This window comes from Puma concolor, chromosome B2 (genome assembly GCF_028749965.1).
Source record: "Puma concolor isolate L17-30 chromosome B2, mPumCon1.1.hap2, whole genome shotgun sequence".
NCBI classification, from domain to species: domain Eukaryota; kingdom Metazoa; phylum Chordata; class Mammalia; order Carnivora; family Felidae; genus Puma; species Puma concolor.
The window spans coordinates 41787537-41812035 of NC_141671.1; the positions used below are offsets into that span (position 1 = coordinate 41787537).

The 24499-nt window shown below is 44.8% G+C and overlaps 1 protein-coding gene and 1 long non-coding RNA gene across 5 annotated transcripts in view; one reads left to right on the forward strand and one right to left on the reverse strand.

Moving 5' to 3' along the window:
- LOC147580952 (uncharacterized) overlaps nucleotides 1–24499 on the reverse strand; it is a 324096-nt gene that overhangs the window by 269412 nt on the left and 30185 nt on the right. The gene's annotated exons all lie outside the window — the stretch shown is intronic.
- Nucleotides 1–24499, forward strand: part of BICRAL (BICRA like chromatin remodeling complex associated protein) — a 111448-nt gene that overhangs the window by 15726 nt on the left and 71223 nt on the right. For 3 of the 4 annotated variants that reach the window (XM_086706877.1, XM_086706875.1, XM_086706881.1), the window contains one exon: nucleotides 13270–13534. The gene's annotated coding sequence lies outside the window, so the exon portion shown is untranslated. Of the gene's footprint in view, nucleotides 1–13140; nucleotides 13535–24499 lie in introns of those variants that run through there. The other variant, XM_086706876.1, reaches the window with a different exon arrangement.

Sequence of the window (24499 nt, forward strand, 5' to 3'; positions counted from 1 at the left end):
AGCACTAGTAAGGGAGGGGCAGGGAGCGAGGGAGACAGGATCCGAAGTGGGACCTTAACCGACCCTTAACTCTTGATGGACTGAGCCACCCAGGCGCCCCAATAACAGCAAACACTTAGTAAATGTTCCTATAATATATTGACGCAAGATGCTATAGTTGGCCCTGGGATGAGGGTGTGTATAAAAATGAACAAAACAGGGGGCGGCTGAGCTGCTCAGTCCATTAATTGTCTAACTTTGGCCCAGGTCGTGATCTCACAGCTAGTGGGTTTGAGCCCCGCATCGGGCTCTGTGCTGACAGCTCGGAGCCTGGAGCCTGCTTCGGGTTCTGTGTCTCCCTCTCTCTCTCTGCCCCTCCCCCGCTCATGCTCTGTCTCCTTCTCTCAAATGTAAACAAACATTAAAAAAATTTTTTTCTTAATTTACCAAAGCATAGTCCTTGCCTCCTTGAGGCTCATGACCAAGGGATGGACATGAGGACAACTAATTATAAGTCAAGCCAACTGCAGTGTGTGTTACAAAGGAGAGAGGAAGTTCCATGGAAGTACAAAGGAAAGATGGAAGGGTGCCGGGCCATGGCAAGAACATGAGCAGAGCCGGAGAGGCACCGGCAGTATTTGAGGAGCTTGGAGTAACACCACGTGGCAAGAGTGGAGAGTAGTCGGAGGGAAGGTAGAGGGATGTGGTGGATGATGGGCTGAAGCCCACCTTCATCATCCGGAAGTCACTGGGGCCCCTTCGGAGGTTTTGAGCAGGGAGCGAGGCATCCGCTTTGTGTTTTAGGAAGAGAGGTTGATGAGAATGAATTGGAGCAGGGGAGATTACCTGCCAGAGGCCACTGCAATGGTTCGTTGGGTGAGTGACGGGGCTTGACCGCGCCCAGTGGAAATGCAGTGGAGGGTACTCAAGAATGATTTGTACTCCACAGCCAACCTGTGAATTTATAATGGGCGCGAGCCTACCCAGGCACTGGAGTGGTTAGGTCAGCTGGCCAGAGCACACCTTTTAAAATTGAAGTACATTAATAATCAAAGGATTACTTGGTGAAAATGGAGGTAAGGCGAAAGGAGCTGGATGGTCTGCAATGACCTTTCACTCAATCTATAGCAGTTCTTGTATAGTAATAATAATAAAGCTCAGTCTCCAGCGGGTTGTTACCCTTCTCTGGAGAGATACTTGGCCCGCTGCAGCCGGAGGCACTGCTCTCCTGGCCAGCACTGCAGAGAGGCTGGTGGGTAGCCTGTCAAGGATCTTTTGGTTGCGAAAAAGGAAACTCACGCATAGGCACGCAAGGAAAATGAGGAATAATTATAAGGAAGGAAAGTCTTCTAACCCAAATGCTAGAAAGGCAACCAGGTCTCGTGGGGCTTAGAATATCATCAGGCAGGGGTGCCCGGGGGGCTCAGTTGTTTAAGCATCTGACTCTTCTTTTCGGCTCAGGTCACAATCTCATGGTGCATGAGATCGAGCCCCACATCAGGCTCTGTGATAACAGCACGGAACCTGCTTGGGATTCTCTCTCTCTGCTCCTCCCCAGCTTGCACACACACACACACACACACACACACACACACACACACACACAGTCTCTCTCTCTCTCTCTCTCTCTCAAAATAAATAAGCATTTAAAAACATGAAGAAAGAATATCATCAGGCACTTTCTCCAACCCTCTTCCCTCCCTCCACACCCAGTGAGAATCTCTTCTTCTCCCTGACACACCGACCTTCCTATTCCCATCCCCTTGCATGGGCCCCATTACAATTGCTCCAAAATGGTGGCCTTGACCCCTTAGTCTTTCCAGCCATGTAGTCTGTTCCCCACAGCTAAGTCAGTTTCTGTGTCCCAAGTATTAATACAAGCAGAGAGGATCCGATTGGTCCAGGTTTGGTCCTGGGTCTTTCCCCAATCTAGTTAGGCTGAAGATGTGATGTGATAGATTCTTTGACAAAAAACAAAATGATGGTAAATAATGGATAACTCTAGCATTTCTGGTATTAATGTTCAGCTCTGCCAGACTTTATGAATGACTCTGTGTATTAGTTGTCTATTGCTGTATAACAAAATACCTCAAAACTTAGCAATTTTTAAAAATTTTTTAAAGTAATCTGTACACCCAATATGGGGCTCAAACTCAACCCCACAATCAAGAGTCACATGCTTTGCCAACTGAGTCAGCCAGGACCCCCCAAAATTTAGCAGTTTAAAACAACAAGCATTTATTATATCCCAGTGAACCCCCGGGAACCATTTAGCTGGGAGTTTCTGCCTCAGGGTCTCTCATGAGGTTGTAGTCAAGCTGGTCTCTGGGGTTGCAGTAACATGAAGGGTGGGCTGGGAGATGATCTACCTACACAATAGGCAGAAAGCCTTGGTGCCTCACTGACTGTTGGCTAGAGACCTCAGTTCCTGGCCATGTGGGTCTCTCCATAGACTGAGTGTCCTTAGGACATGGCAGCTGGCAGAGTGTGTGATCCAGAGAGAGCACCTCAGATAGAAGCTGCTGCCTTTATATTCTCACCTCAGAAGTGGTAAACAATCACTTCTGCCCTATTCTGTTGGTCACCGTGGTACAAAGTGGGTGGGGTGCATAAAGGTGAGAATACTAAGAGGTGAGTCTACCTGGGGACATCTTGAAGATTAGTTACCACACTCAGTCAACAGACATTTATTCAGTATCTACTTGTGTGCCAGGTGCTAGGAATTCAGAGCTGTGTGACACAGAGTTTCTATCCATGAGGGGCTCTCTGTCTAGTGTGGGGAAGCCTTAGAAAAACAGACCACCATGTGTCCCCTGAGCTCTCCCCGCTGTCCAGTCATCTTTCACACTGCCAGCATACTTATCCTCATAAAATTCAAATCTGTTCATATCAGTCTCTTATTGAAACCATCCTCAAGTGGGTCCCCTTTTTGCCTAAACAGGTTTTGTTTTTGTTTTCGATTTTAATCACCACCACAGTAACAAATACTTTTTTTTTCTGTAGGTAGACAAAATACCATATGATTTCACTTATGAGTGGAATCTAAAAAACAAAACAAGTGAAGAAACAAAAAACAGAAACACAACCATAAATACAGAGAACAAACTGGGGGTTGCCAGAGGGGAAGGGGACGGAGGGATGGGCAAAATGGGTGAAGAAGAGTGGGAGATATAGGCTTCCAGTTATGGAAAGAATAAGTCATAGGGATGAAGGACACAGCATAGGGAATACAGTCAATGGTCACCATAAGAGCATTGTATGGTGAGGTAGGAGCTACACTTGTGGTGAGCATAGCATAACATACAGGTTGTTAAATCACTGTGTTGTACACCTAAAATTAATGTAACACCGTGTCAACTATACTGCAATAAAAATAATAATAATGAGAAATTTTAATCATTGCCACAAGAAGAAATATACACAGTAAAACCTTGGTTCGTGAGCACAATTCATTCTGGAAACATGCTTTGTAATCCAAAGCACTCGTATATCAACGTGAATTTCAAGAACCATTGGCTCAGTTGTGATCATGTGATGTTCGCTGTCACGTACTAATCGTATTGCAAGACCTCGCTCATTTATCAAGTTAAAACTTATTAGAAATGTTTGCTCGTCTTGCGGAACACTCGCAGAACAGGATACTCGCAACCCAAGGTTTTACTGTATATATTTTTAATTGAAGTGTAGTTGACATATGGTATTATATTAGTTTCAGGTGCACAACACAGTGATTCACCATTTATATACATTATGAAGCGATCACCAGGGTAAATCTAGCTACCATCTGTCCTCGTAGAAAGTTGTTACATATTATTAACTATATTCCTATGCTGTACGTTGTAATCTCATGTCGTATTTATTTTTTATCACAAACCAACACATATAATAGATGCATTTATAATGAAAACAAATTTCACAAAAAAGTTTACCTCGCTACCTGTGATATATTCAGGTATTTTCGATTCCAGGCTGTTTCATTTTTTTCTGAAAGCGAGTCACACTCTCATGAATTTTACAACCTATTGAATTGTGACCTGCAGTGTGGAAAGCAACAGGCTAAAAAGTCGTCCAGACTCCCTGCCATGAGCTACAAAGCCCCCCAGCATAAAGTTCCTCTCCCTGGAGTTCTCTCCTATTTAGAGAGCTCTTACTCATCCTTTAAAACCAGGCTTTAAAGTGTCTCCTCTTCCCCTCTCTTCTTGGATAGACTTGCCCGCTCCCTCCTCTGGCCCCTAGAGCATTTCACTTGGTAACTATCCATCCGGCTCTAGGGCCAGCCCCGGAGTCTACAATGTATTTTCATGGAGTCTCTCCAAAGTATGTTTAGGTAGAAAGACATGGAGCAAATTAGCATCACACAAATGATGATGTTGCAAATGAGCGATGTGCAGGTGGAGGGTGTCGCGCACGTGGGTTTCCTGTTGATGGAGCCGCGTGCTTGCAGAAACAGGATCCCTCCCCCTGCGGGCCACAGTCTCGCCCGCGCGTCCATCTCAGGTACAAGTCGCACCGGAACTTGCCGCTGGGGTTCATTGCCGCGGTTCATTTTAGCTGCTCAGGTCTCTTTCTTTCTTTTTTTTTAATAGATGCTTTTTTCATTTGTTTGTGTTGATAGGGACAGTCTGGTGAGAAATGGAGCTTCAGGCAGCACAGAAAGAAAGCTCTCTCTATCTGCACCCGCCCTGCGGGGTGGGGGCGGGGGTGGGGTGGGGAGGGTTTCCTTTCTGAAGTGGTATGAAAGGAGGGTTTTGAGGTTTTTGAATATTTTCTTCTAAGTATCTAAGAAAGAGATTTGTTTGCCCACATTTACACTATCTTGGCAGGGTAGCAACCTGACAAAATATTTTCTGGTTGGTTTTGCCTTTACGTGGTTTTTATTTTTTTGAGGGGGGAAAAGAATCTACACCTTGGTTACATTCTACTGAAACACAGTGGCTGTTTTCTTTTGACTTAAGGGTTGATGCCAGTAAGATGCCTAGGTCCAGCCTCTTGGGAGCTGCTGATAGACCATTCTGTGAGCCATAACCAGAAAAAAAAAAAAGACATAAGCAAAAGCAATTAAATTATTCCTTCTCCAGTATTCTCATTTCTGCATTTGTCAACGGCTGTAACTGCCCAAGGATATGTTGACTTGGTTATGGTGTGTGCATATTTGGGGGAGGGAAGTGAGGGGTGAAGACAGACTGTAAACAGATTATTACTGTAGAATATGAGAAGTAGAATAATAGAGGTATGTATTGCGTGCAGAGAGAAGGGAGTCATTTACTCCCAGCAATATTTTTCAAATGAGGGTCACCTCTATTAGTAGATCATGAAATCCATTTACAAGGTAGCTAATAGCATTTCTAAAAAAAATTTTTTTTAATGTTTATTTATCTTTGGGAGAGAGAGAGAGAGAGAGAGTGGGCGGGGGGTGGGGGGGGAGCAGAGAGAGTGAGTGACACAGAATCTGAAGCACACTCCGGGCTCTGAGCTGTCAGCACAGAGCCCAGTGCAGGGCTCGAACCCACGAAGTGTGAGATCATGTCCTGAGCTGAAGTTGGAGGCTTAACCAACCGAGCCACCCAGGCGCCCTGGTAGCTAATAACATTTCTAAAAGAGACTAGACTGAAATACAGTTGACAACATAGGGGTTAGGGGCACCAATTCCCCCCCCCTTCAATGTGTAGTCAAAAATCCATGCATAACTTCTGATTCCCCCCAAAACGTAGCCACTAACAGCATACTGTTGATGGGAAGCCTTGCTGATAACATAAACGGCCAATTACACATACTTGGTATGTTATATGTATTACGTGCTGTATTCTTTTAAGGTGTTTTTTTTTAATGTTTATTTTTGAGAGAGAGAGAGAGAGAGCAAGTGGGGGGTGGGGGTGAGGGGAGAGAGAGAGAGAGAGAGACCGAGGATCCAAAGAGGGCTCTGTGCAGACATCAGAGACCCCGATATAGGGCTCAAACTCATGAACCAGTGAGATCGTGACCTGAGCAGAAGTGGGCCACTTAACCGATAGCCACCCAGGGGCCCCTTACCGTGCTGTATTCTGACAGTAAAGTAAGCTAGAGAAAAGAAAATCTTATAAAGAAATCTACAAGGGGGGTGCCGGGGTGGCTCACTTGGTTGAGTGTTGAATTTCGGATCAGGTCATGATCTGGCAGTTCTCAGGTTCGAGCCTTGAATCCAGCTCTGTGCTGTCTTTGCCCTGAGCCTGCTTAGGATCCTCCGCCCCCTCCTCCCTCTGCCCGTCCCCCGCTAACTCTGACTCTATCGAAATAAAATAAACTTAAAAAAAACAGTGGGTACCTGTGTGGCTCAGTCGGTTGAGCGTCCAACTTCAGCTCGGGTCATGATCTCACAGTTTGTAGGTTCAAGCCTCCGTCAGGCTTGTGCTGACAGCTCAGAGCCTGGAGCCTGCTCTGGATCCTGTGTCTCCCTCTCTCTGCTCCTCCCCTGCTCATGCTCTGTCTTTCTCTCTCAAAAATAAATAAACATTAAAAAAATTTTTTAAAGGTTCCTCTCTCTCTCTCTCCTCTGCTCACATTCTCTCTCTAAAAATAATAATAATAACAAATTAAAAAAAAATTCATATGAAAGAGGGGCACCCAGCTGGCTCAGTCTGTAGAGCATGTGACTCTTGATCTGATCTCGGGGTTGTTAGGTCAAGCCCCATGTTGGGTGTAGAGATTACTTAAAAATAAAATAAAAGGAAGGAAGGAAGGAAGAAAGAGGGAGGGAGGAAGGAAAGAGAAAGGAAAGAAAGAGAAAGAAAGAAAGAAAGAGAAAGAAAGAAAGAAAGAAAGAAAGAAAGAAAGAAAGAAAGAAAGAAAGAAAGAGAAAGAAAGGAAAAGGAAGGAAGGAAGAAAAGAGATTCATCAGGAAGAGAAAACACATTTACAGTGCTGTACAATAAAACAATCTGCATATCGGTAGACCCGTGCATGCTCTTCGAACCCAAGGGTTCAGGGATCCACTGTGTATCAAGTTGCATCCTCCATGGTAAATTTAGATATTTTTTCCCAAAACCTTTGTTTTAGTTACATATTTATTGCATGGTAATGTGAGATCTATTTCTTCGGAGTGTCAGGCACAGATGTTTGAAAGCCACTGCTTGTAGGGGATGGAAGAAGGCACCCCCCGAGGAGATGGCATTTGAGCTGGTCTTTGGAGAATGGTGGACGTGCCCCCAAAGAGGAAGGGCATTCCTTACAGAGGGAAAAGTATACGCCCACACTGGGCAAGTCTGTTCCGGGGCAGGATGTTCCCCGTGACTGCACCGCAGGGTCCTGGGAGACAAGAGGCTGCAGGTGCTTCTGGGAGGCAGGTGGAGTAACTAATGGACCACTTGACAATATAAATGTTGGCACCCCAGCCCTCCCCAGAAATTCCAAGTCTCTGGTAATGGGTTTGGCCTTGGGAATCTGTATTTCTAAAACGCTTCCCTGGGCAGTGAGGTGCTGATGGGGGTGTGACGAAACCAGCGCTAGGTTTGCAGAGGTGATTTTTGTAGTAATTTAGATAGAAGGTTGAATGGAAGGAAGTAACATGGGGAGGCCAAGCGAGACAGAGATGAGGACCTGAAGTGAGGTGAAGGCAGTTGGAGAAGAAGGGCTGCATTTGAGGGAGATTTTGGAGGTGGGTTGCATGAGCTGAGGGAAGTAAGACAATGAGAAGGAATGGTAAATAATCCTAAAATATCTAGGGGGTTGGTCTATGAACACAGAGACTAGAGAGACCACATTCAGAAGGGGAGAGGATTACTGGAGTTTTGGTTTGTGCCCATGGCAGGGCAGGGACAATTCAGTTCTCACCATGCCCCATGTGAACTATACCTTCAGAGCATATCTGTCCTTTGCTCTGATTGCCTGTCTCTGAACAACCTTCTGATTGTCTTAGAGTGGAATCAAGTTAATCTAACTCACAAGGGACTGATACATACACACCCAACTGCTGGTTGACCGGTATGATTTACAGTGAGGGATGTATACACGTTTGCAGGTGTAAAAGTACTTACGCCTTTGCTCAGGGTATCAAAATACCTGGAGAATGGAAGCAGTATTTAAAAGATTTAGGCGAGGGGTGCCTGGGTGGCTCAGTTGGTTAAGCGACCGACTCTTGATTTCAGCTCAGGTCACGATCTCATGGGTCGTGAGTTCAAACCCCACATTGGGCTCCGTGCTGAGAGCACGGAGCCTACTTGGGATTCTCTCTCTCTCCTTCTCTGCCCCTCTGCTCATGCTCTCTCTCTCTCTCTCTGTCTCTCAAAATAAAGAAATAAACTTTAACATAAATAAATAAATAAATAAATAAATAAATAAATAATAATAAGATTTAGGCGAGAGAGAATTGTATGGTTTGCAGAGTGTTGCATGTGGGCTCTAAAAATGCCTGATTAACTTTGCTGCGCTCAAATAAGAATGTGACTCTTCAGTAATCAAAATACTTTGTGGAGGTTACAGTGTCTACACTCCCTCTATCTTAGAGGCTGACTTTCTCATCAAATTCTAAGGGTGCTTTAATTTTTTTTAACGCTTATTTATTTGGTGGGGGGGGGTGGGGGGAGGGACAGAGAGAAAGGGAGACACAGAATCCGAAGCAGGCTCCAGGCTCTGAGCTGTCAGCACAGAGCCAGACGCAGGGCTGGAACTCACGAACTGTGAGATCGTGACCTGACTGAGCCACCCAGGTGCCCCACTGAGGGTGCTTTAAAGCAGCAACTTAAAGCCTATGAGACTCCTCTTCTACTGCCTCTCTAGTTCACCATCCTCCTGGGCCTGGTGGTGGGGAAAGAATGCTCTGTTTAGGAGAGGTTAGGAGTGCTGGCAGAGCACCAGAGAGGCTGGGGAGTTGGTGACTGACACATCCCAGCCATGCCTTCCAGCCACGTGTGATGTCCTCCTTAACCTGATGACTGTCCTCCCCCTCACATACTCTGTGGGGAAGCAGGCTAGATGTGTAAGACAGCAAGGCCAGTGGGAGTGCTGAATGCCTTTTTTTTTTTTTTTTACAGTTCTGTTATACTCCTTATCCTTGTACTAGAAGCTTGTAGGAGTTCAGACTTTTTAAAATCTGTCAAGGAAAATAACCAGCTTGAAATATGTCATGACTAGAATAGCCTTAGTCTCTACAAAGATGATTTGAAGTGTTTATATTCATGTATCAAATAATGTAGGCAAGGTTTTGAAAACAGTTGTAATCCAATAAATTGCTTGTTTGGGATTGCTTTGAAAACAGTTCCACATTACTTCTAATGATAGTATTAACAGTCACAAGAATAATGGTAACTATTATTAGATATTACTATATATCAGGTTCTTTTTCAAAGTTTATTTATTTTGAGACAGTGCGTGCACATGCATGAGCGGGGAAGGGGTAGAGAGAGGGGGAGACAAAATTCCAAGAAGGCTCTGAGCTGTCAGTGCAGAGCCTGGCACGGGGCTCGATCTCAAGCACCATGAGATCATGACCTACGCCAAAATCAGGAGCCAAGCCAGATGCTTAACCACTGAGCCACCCAGGCGCCCCACTACATATCCAGTTCTAAAGCAAGGATTTTGTACACCTGACATCATTTAACTGTCCCTCCACCAACCTGAGATATAGGTATGTTACCTTCATGTTACAGATGAAGAAACAAAGGTAGGAGAAGTTTAAAAAGTAGGCAAAGAGATCACTTGGCTAAAAAGTGGCGGTGATAGAGCTCTAACTCTTGAGAGTGGTGGGGAGTGGGAGGAGGGAGAGGAAGAACCATTGGCTTCTTCTGCCTGTGATCCACTGGGCAGTGGTTTTATGTGGTTCTAGGAGACTTACTGCACTCCCTTGATATATAGGCCTCTAGTTATAGATTGATTTCATGTGTTCTAATGCATCTTATAGACTGGGCTGTTTTTCTTTTATCCCACAAGTACTGATCGTGAGCTAACTACGTACAAAGTACTCTGCTAGGCCCTCAGAGAATAGTAAGCCCTTGAGGAGCTCCCCGTCCAGGAAGGAACATGAGAGAGAGAGATTAGGTTGAATCATAGGAGATGGCCGTTGGGAAATTACATGGTACATACTAAAATAAATCACTGGTACATAATTAAAATAAGGCAACATGGTATTAGCTAAATATTGTGACCTCTCATACCTTTCAGCTACCATGCTAAACATTTTGCATGCACTAGTTCCTGAATCCCTAAAATAACTCTCAGACATGATTATAATTGTTCCATTTTATAGATGAGGAAGTAGAGGCTCTGAGTGGTGAAGTGAGTTGCCCAGAGCCACATACCTCGGATGTGACAAAGGTAGAATTTGAACCCAGGTCAGCCTGAGTACAGAGCCAATGCACTTAAGCCCCAGAATATAAGTACTTCTAGAGGTACAAATAAAGGTATATGCCTTATTTATACACATTGACCATTAAAAAATTTTTATTTCACAAACACTTTATAGAGCACTTACTAACTCATCTGATATATTTTGGTATTTCTGTGATCAGGACACATCTGGTCATGCATATCGCTACTTACTCTCAGCATTTGCACTCTTCCCCTTCTGAGAATGGCCCACCAACCAAGGGGAGCATTTGGAGAGAAAAGGCAACAACAACGACGACATGTATTTCACCTTGTATTATGTGGACATGGAGCGTTTATTTATGATGTGTATTTGGAGGCACAAACACATGCTAGAACATTTCAATTATAATTTAATTTCTTCCTTTTTTTTTTCCTATGTCCACTTGCTCTTCTTTCTAAATCACACACAGAGATGGGAATCACAGGAATGACCATTTAAATTGTACATACTTTGCAGGCAGTACTGTTAAAGTGATTTGTATATAGTCAAGCCACTCTAAGAACTTTCCTCTTAAAAAGCTTCCAAATCGTACATTCGGATACCAAAATCCTGTTGATATAAACCACAGTTGAAAATTTTATGTATAAAGGCATATCCCTTATTTTAAAATGTTTTTTCTTTTTAATCACATGGGGAAAAAAAAGTTTTTTATTTTGTTGTATTATTTAACGATGTCCATTTTGGTGATGATCTGGCGAATCTGAGATTCTCCCCACTGCTGTTCTGGGATTTTGCAACACACCCCAAAATTTAAAATCAGATTTGACAGCTGGCATTCTCAAAGTATGTTGTCACAAATTAGAGGGCTGTCCCCTCTGCCTATGCCACAGTGTTGAACTCTGTTTAAAACAGGAAGGGGTGTTTGTTCCCAAGATCCTTTTTCAGGCCTTGAAGAGGGGGGAGTTTTAGCATCAACCTGACTTGGGGTCCCCCACCAGCCCTTATTAGATTGATGACCCCAGGCAAATTACTGAAATCATTGGGAGCCTTAGCTGCAAAATCAGGACGATTAAACCTTACTCTACAGGCTTGTGTGAAGGTTTAGCCAATAATGTATATAAGTATGTAGGTGTACTTAGTAGGCTCTCAGGAAATGTCGGTGCTCTTATACTTTGGACATTCTTTAAAAATCCTGCAATGCCCCATACTCTTTATAAGTATATAAATTCAGTTCTGTTTGGCGATCTTTTAAAGTCAAAGTTGTGTTTCTTTGGGGTTTTGGGTGACTCGGGAGAATAGCTTCCTGAAATCCATTAATATTTCATTGGAACTGTAGAGCAACAGCTGTAGAACTTGCTTGGTAGGCCCTAATTGCCATGAATAATCCATGAACTCTTTTGAAATGTAATTCTTCGAAATGGGTATTATAATTAAATTCCAGCCAATCCAAGGGCACTTTAAAACATGTTTAAAAATTTCCCAAGCCAATTAGAAAACTGGTTGGTCCAGCTGTCAAGTGTAGAGAAATATGCTAATTTATGCAAAGACTACTGTTCCAGGAAGGCCCTGACTGAATGTGAAGCACATTTTCTGAGAAAACACCTCGGTGATACTATGTGATACTAAATCACTGAATATATTTTTAAGGCATGTCCAAATACAAAGCATACATTGTGAATGACAGAAGAGCAGTTACTAGGGCAAGATGTGGTTTGTTTTTTAAAAAGATTTTGTATCTTGAATATGACAACATTGTATGGCAACCTTTACATTTTTATCTGGTGTAATATGGGTTAGTTACAGTATCCTTATAAAAGCAAGCAAGATGCACTAGTGTTATGTTTTTTAATTCTAAGGGGGTATAGAAACTAAACAGTTTCCCTTAATTTAAATCTAGAGATAATTGTTATTTGAAACTCACCTAATATCTGGGGGACATGGGTGTGAATATTCTGTTTATCCGCAGGACTCCCACTGCTCTATGTATTACAAACTAACTTAAAATAATTTGGAACATTTCTGGGACTTACATATGGAGTTTTTAAAGATCCAAATCACATTCTCGTCCAATCCATCGTTTACCTGCCCTTGATGTTTATTTAAAAGAGAACGAGACCCCAATGTATTTTTGTGGGCATTTACAGGAAAAGTAAATATAATTAACCTAGACACAAAGGCACCCCTTCCCAATCCACACTATCATAATTAACATTCACATAAACGCTCTGAAGGCTAGATGGTTTATGGAGACGTCTCAACAGTTTGAGATTTGAGATTAAAAACGGGTGGTAATTATACTTGCACCAAAGAGTGTTAAAAGAGTGGGTAGCTCCCTTTTTAAGACTGGGAATCATTTAATGAAAATTCCACAAATGTAGTAATAAAGGATATCTACATAAAGAGAAGGCAGTAGGAATTGGATGTTTTGAGAGTGACTTAATCAGCTCCTGACCTTCATCTTGGCCGCTAAAGTTGTGTTGTGTTTTGTTTCTTTTTAATGTTGACTTACAGATATCACAGATAAGGTTTCACAGCATTCCGGAATGGGAAGAGAGGGTGTTGCAAAGGAAAGCCTAGTACATTTAAAAGTTAGAATGAATCAGTTATTTGCCAAATAACTAAGTAAAAGTGTTGTTTCAGTTTTAAAAAAGGTATATGCAAAAAAAAGTATTTACTGGTTCTAATCAGAGTTCTAGACAAATATTGTGGGTTTTGTTTTTAACCCCCCAGCGCCCTCCTCCCCCGTCGAGCTAAAACTGGGGTGTGTGTGTGTGTGTGTGTGTGTGTGTGTGTGCAGGGCGCCTGCAAAGAATAGCACGCATCTTGTAGATCTTAAAAAAAAAAAAAAAAAAAAAAGCCAAATAAACCTGTTTCTTGAATAAACCAATACATTTCTGAAGTTAAAAAGAATCCCAAAGGAAACAGGAATTGACAGCTTGGGAGCTTGATTTTGGAAAAAAAAAAAATTTTTTTTTAATTAAAAAACCCCTAATCTCCACATTTTTTGCTAGGCGAGAACCGAAGTTTGGAGGTAGACGAGCAGGCGAGCGGTTTGCCCGGGCGCAGAGCATGAAGGCCGGGCGGGCGCGGGGAGCGGGCGCCCGCCGCCCGGCGCGGGGGTGAGCGAGAGAGAGAGCGGAGCGCGTGTGGCCGGCGCCGCTCGGCCGGGAGCTCCCGCGCCCGCGCCCCGCGCCCCGCGCCCGCCGCCGCCGCCGCCGCCGCCCCTGGTGCGATGGCGCAGAAACCCCGTTGACAAGGCACTGCTTTTTCATGACGGTGAGTTTCCCTTTGAGTGTATTATAATTTTGTGATAAAAATTTCAAGGAGAAAAAAAAAACACACACAACCTCCTTCCTCTGCCTCTTTCCTTCGGGGAGGGGGAAAGCGAGGGAGGGGGGGCTGGAGATCTATCTCCAGACAGACAGAAAAGAAAGAGGAGCAAATTAAACACCGAGTTGCCAAAACCAGGATATTAGGTTTCAGCCCAGAGAGCTATTGGCTAAGGCTGTGTTTTTTTTTGGGGGGGGTGGGTTTGTGGGTGGGTGATGGTGGTGGTGGGTGGATGTTTAATGGACACGGAGAAAAGGGGAATCGAGTGTTTATGCCTTTCCCAGCGCCGCCCGGGCCCCGGGAAGACCAAGTTCAGTGTCTCGGGCGGGGGCGCGGGCGGGCAGGGGGCGGCGGGGCTGGGCTGGGGGTGCCTCGGCGGGGTGGGGGCCCCGGCGCCTTTTTTTTTTTTTTTTTCCTTTTCCGCGGATGCAAATTTCTGGAGCGGGGAGAGGGAGAGAGCCTGGGAAGGGGGGTGGCGTGGCGGTTGGTGGTAGGGAGGAGAGGGGAGGGAAGCCTTTTAATGACTCATTGATTGAGCCGGTTTAAAATTAGTTGTGTGCGCGAGTGTGAGTGTGTTTTCCGCCCCCCGGAGCCGCCGGGAGCCGGGAAGGAGGGAGCGGGGCTCGCCGTGGGGAGGACGGCGCGGCGAGGCCGCGAGCAGGGGGCAGGGAGGGCCAGGAGTGACGGCGGGCGAGGAAGAAAAATAAGCTTTTCCAATCTCCTCCCCTCGGTTTTCCCCCCCTCATTTCTTTTCTCTCTCGGAAGCTCTTGGGTGTGAATCGCATTTTCTTTCTTCTCGGCAAAATGGACCCCGCGTCTCGGGAGGGGGAGGGGAGAGGGTGGGGAGGGAGGCGGCGGCAGGGACCGGGTTCCTTTTTCACCCTGGCTGCTTCTTCCCTCCGCTTCTGCGGGCGGCCGCGGCGAGAGCTCGGAGCCGGCCGCCGGTCCCAGCCGGGGCCCGGTCCTGCGCGCGCGACCGCCGGCGGGACTGGCTCTTCCCGGTCGCCTCGCCGCCTGGCTCCGGAGCTCCGCCGAGGACCCGCGGCCGGGCCGGGCCGGACCAGCCCTCGCGCCGCGCCGAGGACCGGAGGCCCACCCAGGCACTTTCTGTCGGGCCCGCGCGGCCGGACCGAAGAGACGAGAGGCTGTGGCGGCACTGTTTTGGCCGAGAGCGCGCGGGCCCGACGCGGTTCGCGCCCCCCGAGTCGCCCCGAATGCGGGATCTTGGGGGTGGGGGGGGGTGGGCTGCGGCTGGATGGCGCTAAGATGGCGCTGGGCCTGGCCCGTCGCCAGGGCTGGTGGCGCAGTTGCTCCGCGGGCGCCATCTTCCCTGGCGGCGCGGGCGGCGCCCTTCGCGGACGCTTCTCCGGCCCGGGCGCCGGGAGGGCGAGGGCGACGGGGAGCCACGCTTGGGGTGCAGAATTCTGCAAATGGGGCCGGAGCCGAGGCCGGGGCCGCCTAGCCTTGGCCTTCCCCGTGCCCCCGGACCCAAAAGACGAGGAGGCCGGCCCGGAGCGGGAAGGGACCGGGGCCGGCGGCGTCCTGCTCCTTAGCACTTGTGTTGGAGGGAAGAAGTGGGCTTGGGGTCGGACCTTGCGGCCGGCGGGCTCCCTCTCTGCGCCCGCAGACCCCCTCCGGTCAAATTTGGAGGGGAGGGGGCTTCTCGTTAGCTCTTCTTGGGCCTAAAACTGCACGGCTTTGTCTTCCCTGGCCTGGCCGAGGGCAGGGCAGGGCATGGAGGCTTTTCCTTCATCCTCTTCCAGTTAGTTTTGAAGAGTAGAGTCAAACCAGGTTACAAAATTGCAGGAAGAAAGAGTCGAGGACAGTGTCTGTCTTCTAGTGACTCGGTTCTCGATTGGCACCCTACGTTAGTTTTATTTCTTTAGTTGCTTTATTTTAGAACAGTCCTGGAGAGACAGTTATGTAGTCAAACTGTGAAAAGGTTATGGGTTCCAGTGATTTGAAACATCTTGTTGGCTTTCATTTTAATTATTCCAAATGGTAGTGATTTAAAAGTTCTCAGAACTCTGATCCGAAAAATTAAACTCTTTGAAACGCTTAGACTTTTTTTTTTCCTTTCCCTTTCAAAAACAAAAACAACCCCCCCCCCCCCCCGCACCGTTTTGGCTCATCTCTTTCTCATCGATATAATAAGGCTTCTCAGTTCTCTGACTCCCCAGAGTGTTGCCTTAAAATCATTCATTTAAGTATTTATCTGTTGTGTCGTAGGTCTGTATTAAGAGATGCGTGTGGGTTTTAACTGTTTTTGTTACTGAAAAGATTATTGGGAGGAGGAAAAAAGTCTAAAGCTCTCATCTCCCTAGGAGTCCACAGAGATGGAAAGTAAGTAATTTCGAGTGAATAAAAGTAACATCGGGGCACCAGTAAGTGCGTCCTTGTGTTTATAAACAGTCTATATAGTGGCCGGTTTATCCCCTTTAATAAGACCTTACCATATATTGAACACTACTCCATGTGTGTGTCTGGTCCTTTATTTAATTCTTATTTATATCAGCCCTGCAGTGTTGATTTGACTTTCTCTTTATACCAGAGGATCACCCAGATACACAAATTGTTCTTGGTCTCACGGTTTTAAGTGGTAGAATTGACATTGGATCCCAAAAGCCATGTTCTTGGCTTTACACACGTGGTGTCCAAATCCGAGTTTCAAAAGCAACTGGAGCGAGATATGTTTAAATACAGATTTGTAACCTCACCTTTGCCCCCCATGATTTGTTAGGGCCAGTAGGGTTTTTCTGTTACTGTTGGTTTCCCCAAACCATCTAATGTGTTACACAATCTCAGTTTTAAGCTTCTGACTTTCAACTTCCTTCTGTCCCTAACGCCCAATTTTGAAATTCTGGCCCACCCAGCAAATATGTAGGAGTCTGTGTTAGTCGACAGCTGTCCAGGTGATTCCCCTGTGACACAGATATGCATTTGGAATATCGCTATACTATATACCGCGTGCTGTGCTGCTGGCTCTTTTTTGAATGGAAACGTGAGGCCCATATCGCTTTGAGTGTCAACACGGTTTTATTGCTCGTTCTTTTTTCTCCTCTAGCTGCCAGTTATCAAATTATTGAACCTTTTCTTACAGAAAGAAGGTTTAGGTATTCTAAGACTTTAAAATCTCAGTACATTTTCAAATGTGTATCTCCTTCTGCTGAAAAGTTATATAACATACAGGCTTCTAGGTCTAGCTGGGCCATCTAGTTTAGTCCAGACAGCTGTGCAACAAAAATAGAATTGAATCTAGGATTGATATAGAAATGAGGAATAGGGTAGAAAAGATTTGGGGGTGGGGGAGGGACCTAGAAATAAATCCTTGGGGGAGAGGATTCTTTTCAGAATTTTGAATTCAGAGGATATCTTTTGGGTTTTGGGAAGTAGGATGGTGAAGTGACTCTAAACATGAGACCTTTTAAGAACAGAGGAGGCTTTCAGGACACGGAAGGTCAGGAAGAAACATCCAGAGCCGGTGATGAACAGCTGACCTGGCCAAAATGGGAGGAAACTAAGCGATAAAAATCATTAACTTCTCTGGAGCAAGAGCCATGTATACTTGTTCTGTGCTTTCCTTTCTTTATTTCTTTAGTCACTGTTGTGTTTAATAACTGCTAAGGGGAATGGTAAAAACTTTTGTGATGTAGATGTCAAAATTATGTTATCTTATGCGCACATTTTTCTCTCCTTCCACGTTTGAACATTTTTATAAGGAGCGACTCTTAAGCACCTGTGTGCAGTCCGTGTCCAGTCTTGACTAGTGGGCGGGTGGAGGTCTAGGCTTTGACTGTCCAGTGTGCTTTTTCTCCCTTTGTGTTTCATGGTAAATGCCAAAGTAATTATATTCTTTGACTAAAACCCAGTAAAGCTTGAAAGGAGAAGAAATCTAAAATAAACCTGCTTAGAGAGGAGGAGGAGCGTCTTCATTTTATTTTTATTTTTTTAATATTTATTTTGTGAGCGGTAGAGTATGTGCAGGGGAGAGGCAGAGAGAGAGAGAGGGAGACAGAGAATCCCACTCAAACCCACAAACCATGAAATCATGTCCTGAGCTGAAATCAAGAGTTGGACACTCAACGAATTGACTGAGCCACCCAGGTGCCAGACTAGCTTCTTCATTTTAAAGTAGCCTTTAGTGGGGGGTCCCTGGCTGGCTCAGTCAGTAGAACATGTGACTCTTGATTCCAGGGTTGTGAGTTCAAGCCCCCCATTGGGTGCAGAGATTACTTTTAAAATAAATTAGTTAACTTAAAAAATAATAAAGTGGCCTTTAGTGGGATTTAAGGCAGACAAAATCTCTGCCCTCATGGAATTTAGAGTATAGTGGGGAAGACAGGAAGTAAGTTAAACACAAATAATCATGATAATTGGAGATTAGAAAAACAGTAAAAAGTTAAGCTGGTAGATCTATAAGAATGTGTTGTGGGGAATGACTGTTTTGGCTAGTGAGAGTCAAGGGGCATCCCTTTAGAGAGTGATACTTGAGCTGAGGCTTGAAACATGAGCTTGTACTACTCGCTGTGTGGAAGCTGGGGAGACAGTCGTAACCTGTGAACAAATTGCAAAGACCTGGAAGGCCCAGAAGGGCATGGGTGTTAGAGAGAAGCAAGAGGAGAATGAAATAAGAGTTGAGAGATCTTCTAGGGCCTCCTGTATTCGGCTGTACCAGGAGTTTGGGGTTTTGTTTTATTCAAAATAACAAGCTATTGAAGGGCTTTCATTGGGACAGTGGTTATTATTTGGTGGGTTTGTTTTTGTTTTTGTTTTAGAGAGAGAGGGTGCAAGTGAGCGAGGGGCAGAGAGAGAAGTGGGGCTCATCCAATGCAGGGCTCCAGCCCAACTGATGTGGGACTTGAACTCACAAACCGTGAGATCATGACCTGAACCGGAGTCAAATGCTTAACGACTGAGCTGCTGTTTTTGTTTTCAAAGATCACTGCTGCTGTATGGAGCAAGAGGGGAAGTAGACAGGGAGGCTATTGCAGTAGCCGGCTCAAGACTGATGGTATCTTAGGCAAACACAGTGGCAGTGGGGATAGTGCAGGGTAGATGGTGGGATTCAGATGTATTTTGAAGGTGGAATCAGAAGTATTGGCTTAATGAGTTATCTGTAGAGACGGAGGAATCAAGGAGGCCTTCAAGTTTCTAGCCTAAGCTTTGGTGGCCGATGGTGCCATTTGCTGGTTGGAGAAGACTGGAAGAGGAACAGGTAGGAAGGGTGGGTAACGAGTTCTGTGTGGGACCTGTTATGTTTTTGAAATACTTGCAAGACCTCCAAATGGAAAGTCAAGTAGGCAGTGAATATTCAAATTGAGCTGATGGGAGTGGACATAAATTGTGGGAGTCACTAGCATACGAATAGTATGTCATGGAACTAGTTGAGATCATTTGTCATCATAGAAGTCTTAACATCGAACCCTAAAACGCTTCCAGTGGCTAAAGGTTGGACAAAAGAGACTGAGAGGGCCATTAAATGGGAAGAATGGATTATTCTTTTCAAGAGAGAGAGAATGGTCTCCTCTGCCAAATTCTCCTGAGAACACTGAGGATAGAGAAATGACTGCTTGGATTTGTCAACATGGAGGTGGCTGTTTGACAAGGAGTTTCAGTGGCATATGGGGATGGAAGCCAAATCAGAATGCACTGAGGATGGGATGGGGTGACCGTAGCCCGCTTTTTGGGGAAGTTTTGCTGTAAAGTCTGGAGAGCGACAGCACAGCAGTGGCTGGAGAGGGAGGTAGGGTTGAAGAAGTGCTTCTTTTTAAATGGCAGGGAATGGAAGAGCATTTTTAAATAGACTAATGGGAATATTTAAGAGGGAGGGAGTGACTAACAGAAGAGAGATAAGACTACCAAAGGAGCAGAATTCTTGAGAAGGTGAGAAGCTATTCAAAACACAAGAGGGTTTGCCTTTGACAGGAGTAAGGCGACTTGCAGAGTGGCAGGAGAGGAGGCAGAGAATATGGGCACAGCGCAAAGACGCGTATAAATTGGGGATGGAATACACGGCTTTATGATCTGTGTTCTCAGTGAAGTTTGAGTCAAGACCAGCAATGAGGAAGAAGGGGTGTGCATGGTCTGAGGTGAGAAGGACGCCTCACCTTGGACAGCAGGATTGTGAACTAAGTCCCTGAGAAGCGAGGTAGGATTGCTGCACACAGGACTGCCTGGCTGTGCCTCGCCTCTGAATTTGAAGTGAAACCGGTCCATCCAGTTGTGTAGTTTTCTGCCAGCAATATCCAGCTGTTACAAGGGAAGCCAAGAGCGGGCAGGGGATTGGTTTGACCGGGACTGGAGTTTTACACCCCACCCCACCCCCCCACCCCCACATGTGACAGCAGAGAGAAACTAGGACTTAAAGGTGGTTTCAGGGGACAATTAAAATGAACCTTGGAACGTTAGCTGGGTAGGAAAGCAAGAGAAGAGAATGGGGGTGGGGGCCATGAAGTTAACCATGAGACTTGTTCTTGGTTAATAAAAAATGAGTTAATGGGGAAAGAATTTAAAGGTGGGTTGATGAAAAATCCTGGAGTTGGATAATAGCTGCAATGGCACAGCAGTGTGAATGGGCAGAAGGCCACTGAGCTGGACACTTAAAGACAGTACATCATGTATTCTACCACAATAAAAATAACATCTAAACATTTGTGGCAACTACAGCTGTTACTTGCACACTGCCTTGGACTATTTGCAAAGTACTGCATTTTTTTTTTTTAATGTTTGTTTATATTTGAGAGAGAGACAGAGTGTGAGTGGGGGAGGGGCAGAGAGAGGGAGACACAGAATCCAAAACAGGCTCCAGGCTCTGAGCTGTCAGCACAGAGCCCGACGAGGGTCATGAACCCACAAAGCATCCATGATGTGAGCCAAAGTCAGATGTTTAACCGATTGAGCCACCCAGGTGCTCCTAAAATACTGTATTTTCTATGGAAGACAGTAGCTTTAAAAATTGTATCTGAAATTACCAGGGCTAAGGAGAGTATCTCCACTTTATCATGGTCCCAAACTTGAGTGTGCAAAATAGTCACCTAGAGATTCTGGAGTGGGACCAAGAAATTTTAAATTTTTTCTTAACCTGTTCACTGACTTATTCTAACCCTTCAGCATAGCGTTTAAAACAAGCCTGGCATGGGGTGCCTGGGTGGCTCAGGCAGTCGAATGTCCCCTTCTTGATTTCGACTCATGTCATGATCTCACGGGTTCCTGGGATTGAGCCCCTCGTTGGGCTCTGTGCTGACAGTGTGGAGCCTGCTTGGGATTCTCTCTTTCTCTCTCTCTGCCTGTATGCTGCTGTGTCTCTCTCTCTCAAAATAAATAAATAAACATTCTTTTACAAACCAGAGAAGCCAGGCATTCGGTAAACATTTGTTGACTAAAATGTTTGACAGTCCAGGTAGAGTAAAATGATAGGAACCAAAAGGAAAGGTTTTTGAGATTGGTTGAGATCAACAGTGCCTTATACATTCTGATCTCTGGGGGTGATGAGAAAAAGCAGATTATGGGCTGAGGAGGGAGAAAGGAAGTATTGGGAAAATCTTTTTTTTTTTTTTTGAATCTTTAACGTTTATTTATTATTGAGAGACAGTGTGAGCATGGGAGGGGCAGAGAGGGGGAGACACAGAATCCAAAGCAGGCTCCAGGCTCCGAGCTATCAGCACAGAGCCTGACTCGGGGCTCAAACTCACAAACCGTGAGATCACGACCTGAGCTGAAGTCGGATGCTTAACCAACTGAGCCACCCAGGCGCCCTGGGAAAATCATTTTTTAAAGATTCAGACAAAACCAAATGGAAATGTGTAGCGCTCCCTTCAACCACGCATTTCTGCATTCTTTGAGTGACGTTCATTCACCTTCTCATAAGGTCCTGTGTTCCTCAACCTGCCTACAGAATAAGTAATAGGTGAAATTCGAGAAAAAGAACGGGGTAGATGATAAGATTCAAAATAGATGTCTGTGGTCTCCACTGGAAAGATAGCAAGGTCATTTGTTAGGGGTGGAGGCAAAAGGCTCGGAGTTTAAGGAGAAAAGGAGTCAATTTGTGGAATGTATCAGATGGGGGGGGGGGTACCAGAAATGGGACTTGACTATAATGAGGCAATGTGAATTAAGCTAACATAGGAGATCCATCTCTCCGTGGTCAATATGATCTATAGTAGAAGTGGAAAATACAGTGAGGGGGAAGGGTTGTTCAATTAGTGTGGAGAAGTGGGAGAGCTGACAGGAAAGGAATGGGGTGTGGACTTTAAAGGAAAGCCCTAACATGGAGACCTTGTAAGTGTACCTCACTTTGTGGAAGTTGGAGCCCACCCAGGATGCATCTCTGCTGGGGACGGCTTGCCCATTTGTAGTGCAGTTCAGGAGAGTTCCGGGGCTGTCCGCATGTTGTATGGGAAAGTAGAAGAAAAAGGTCTTGGGGGGGAAGCGGCTGTGGGGGCTTTGATCTATTTTTTTTTTCCCTCACCTCACATTGCATCCAATCAGGAAAAGATCCTGAGACCTCACTGTACTAGATCTTAAATCCAGGTTCCCCTTCCCCTTAATCTTTATCAACTTTAATTCATATGGTTGTGACTTGATGATAAATTTTTAATAAAGTTGTAAAATTGAACATTTTCTGGTTTTGTGGGTTCTTTGGCTGTCTTGCAAACACATTAAACACTTCTATTACCTGAAATAAAAAGGGTGAATGTGAAAATGTGAGGGAATGAGGTATGAAAAGTATTGTCTTTCTAGCAAAGGCTTATCTCAGTTCAACCAAAATCCAGGATGCTTCCTTGTATCATCAGAAATTATGTTTTCTGTCCTCACCTGTAGTTGGAACATTTTCACAAGGAAGAAAATAGGGGGGAAAGAGAAATAATACTTGTTAAACCTTATTTCTGACCCTGATGTTTTAACATTATTAAATTCTCATAGTAACCCTGGAGGTAGGTTTTGTCTGTAGAGATAATGAAACTGAGGTTTACAAAGGATAGATAACTTACCCAAGGTTCCATTATTAAGGGTCAGAGCTGGGATTTGAATGTATACTGTAGACCCATGCATCATACATTTTGCCATCAGTATTAAGCCCGTGCATAGATTTAATTGACAGATGACTGCCTACTGAACATTTTAATATATTAAAATTGGATGACCTTGATTTCAGTAGAAGGACTAGGGAAAAGTAGTGTTTTTGGTGATAAATAAAAACTGCGACCAAAAACACCAGAGTCTCTTATGGTGATCAATTCTAGGTCAGAGCTCTTATTCTGCCCCTTCTGCAGATAACTCGGTTTTTATTTGCACAGTAAGGTGAGTCAAACATGGGGACCGTTTTAGCTCTATATTTGGTAGCAATCAGATTATGAATCCTATCTTTCACTTAAAAAAAATCCTAATTGGGAAAGAGAACACTTAGGACCTTAATTAAGCATGATACGGTGCAGCTCAAGTTGTACCCGTGCTTAGAATGTCAATATAAGCACAGTAATTAGAAGTACAGATTTGGGGTGAAAGTACTTAAAATGTTCAGGAGCGCCTGGGTGGCTCAGTCGGTTGAGCATCCGGCTTCGGCTCAGGTCATGATCTCACGGTTTGTGGGTTCAAGCCTCCATCAGGCTCTGTGCTGACAGCTCAGAGCCTGGAGCCTGCTTCCAATTCTGTCTCTCTCTCTCCCTCTCTCTGCCCCTCCCCCACTCACGCTCTGTCTCCCTCAAAAATAAACATTAAAAAATGAAATGTTCAAAGTGTGATTCACTTTAAGGAAACATTCTTTTAAAGAGGCCATACTGTAAGGTTCAACATAAGGCACATTTACTAAGTGTGGCCAGTAAGATAACATGTCAAAAGGAATTTTTATTTCCTTTTTGACTGTTCCAAAAGGCTTAGCCCTGATAGGCAACAGGAGTAAAAGATCATGAAACACTCGCCCTGTGGGTTCTTGAGTTCACCAGGGCTGAGATCTACAGCTCTTGAGCCGCATGCTGCTTACTGAGCACTCTGAGGTAGCACATGAGTTCTTCATGCAAGGCTGCAAGAACTAACTTGAATTTTCCTCCTTTGCCCATTGAGAACCAACTCTATCACTGCTTATTAGTGGGAAGCCTAAGTTGGGGAGATGAAGAATTTCAAAATCTTGTGGTAAGTGTCACGCTGGAGAGAATCTCAAAATTTGTTATGTGGTCCGTAAATATTTTGACCATAACTAAGGAGTAATAAGGCTGCTATTGTACATATTAGAATCAACCACCCATAAAAGTTGCTTGCAGTATATTTCAAAATGACCCCTTTTGAACTTTTTTTTTAACGTTTATTTATTTAGAGAGAGAGAGGGATCATGAGTGGGGTAGAGGCAGAGAGAGAGAGGGAGAGAGGGAGAAATCCCAAGCAGGCACTACCCTGTCCTCACAGAGCCCATCGTGGGGCTCGATCTCACTAACTGTGAAATCACGACCTGAGCTGAAACCAAAGTCAGATGCTTCATGGACTGAGCCACCCAGGCCGCCCCTCCTTTTGTACTTTTTAAAAAGGTAAATCAGCTTATCTGGTTTCTTCAGTTTTTAGTTTAGAGTTTTTAGTGCTCCTTAGAAAATATTTTACAGTGTTATGGCCACCCCCATCAGTGTATTTTTAGCAGTAAGTTTTCAAGCCCTAAGCATTTCCTCTGAATTAAGAAAAAAAAGCCATAGTTGTTGAATAAGCTTAGTTTCAGTGCAGTATAGCTGATAGTTTTGTGAATATAAAATAGGGTAGTTTATAATTTTTTTTTTTTTTCAGAAATCATTTCTCAGGGCACCTGGCTGGCTCAGTCATCTCAGGGTCGTGAGTTTGAGTCCCACGTTGGGTGTAGAGATTACTTAAAAATAAAATCTTAAAAAAAATCATTTCTCAATAAACAGAACTGGAGAAACCTGGATGCCATTT